The sequence below is a fragment of the Sinocyclocheilus anshuiensis genome, unplaced genomic scaffold, assembly GCF_001515605.1.
Source record: "Sinocyclocheilus anshuiensis isolate Anshui unplaced genomic scaffold, SAMN03320099.WGS_v1.1 scaffold1463, whole genome shotgun sequence".
In the NCBI taxonomy this organism is placed as follows: domain Eukaryota; kingdom Metazoa; phylum Chordata; class Actinopteri; order Cypriniformes; family Cyprinidae; genus Sinocyclocheilus; species Sinocyclocheilus anshuiensis.
In genome coordinates, this window is record NW_015536784.1 from 24,958 (window position 1) to 26,054 (window position 1,097).

The 1,097-nt window shown below is 42.1% G+C and overlaps 1 protein-coding gene across 1 annotated transcript in view; it reads left to right on the top strand.

Annotated features, from left to right (window-relative positions):
• LOC107655640 (collagen alpha-4(VI) chain-like) overlaps positions 1 to 1,097 on the top strand; it is a 32,127-nt gene that overhangs the window by 5,177 nt on the left and 25,853 nt on the right. The gene's annotated exons all lie outside the window — the stretch shown is intronic.

Here is a 1,097-nt window from a genome sequence, read left to right on the forward strand (position 1 = left end):
ATCCGGGAGTGACGCGCGGTGATGCGCTGCCAAGATGGCGACGGCTGGCTCTGCCCACTTTTGAGCTTCAAAAACCTCTTCAGGAACCTATGGGTGACGTCATGGACACTACGTCCATGTTTTTATACAGTCTATGGTTCAAGCGCAGCTTTTTGGCCCAGACGCAGCCGACGCGAGGCGACAACACAGTCGGCTTTCTTCCAAAAGGGTCTGGGTGCAGACGCTTGCACGCTCAGACTTGCATTCTCAGGCTTGCACTCTCAGACACTTGCACTTCCTCTAGCGACGTCACTTGCAGTCTTTATTATTTTTTATTTTGTTCTATTTATTGATTACTTTTGGCAACAGGCACAATTTGTGTCGATTGCAAGTGACGTCGTCGCAGGTATCGGAGAGTGCAAGTGGCGATTGCAAGTGACTTCGTAATTTAGTTTCTTTTTTCTTGTCTTCACCACCTGGCTACTGTTGTAAAATGTTGAGAGATTCAAACAAAAAGTAATCAATAAATAGAACAAAATAAAAAATAAAAAAGACTGCAAGTGACGTCACTAGCGGAAGCGCAAGTGTCTGAGAGTGCAAGTCTGAGAATGCAAGTCTGAGAGTACAAGCGCAAGGCTGCAGCCAGACCCTTCTCGCTTTCTTCGCCGCTAGTTGGTTGACGTCGGCTTGGTGTGTCCCGGGCTTTAAACCTCTCTATTTGACACGCTGCTCTCGTGTGAACCATGCCATGCTACTCTCTCCACTGTACTCTAACGTTACGTGGTTACTGCTGAGACAAAAACACACCTTATGTTTAAGAGCTAATTGTGGAAAATATAAACTTCTTATGGATATTGATTTATTATTCTCCTTCTCTGGTTCACATGCAAATGAAATATAATGTAAAAATTGCTTTGTTTCAGCAGCTAGTTTTGTGTAGTCAGGAAAAAGCAAAAAAAAAAAAAAAGTCAAATGTACTCCCATCTACCCTATACTGGCCAGCCAATTATGTTTCTGAACATTTTTAGAATACATTATAATTCCACAAGAATACATATTTTTACGAACAACTTCTCATTTTTAAAGGGGTCATATGATGTTGCTAAAAAGAACATTAT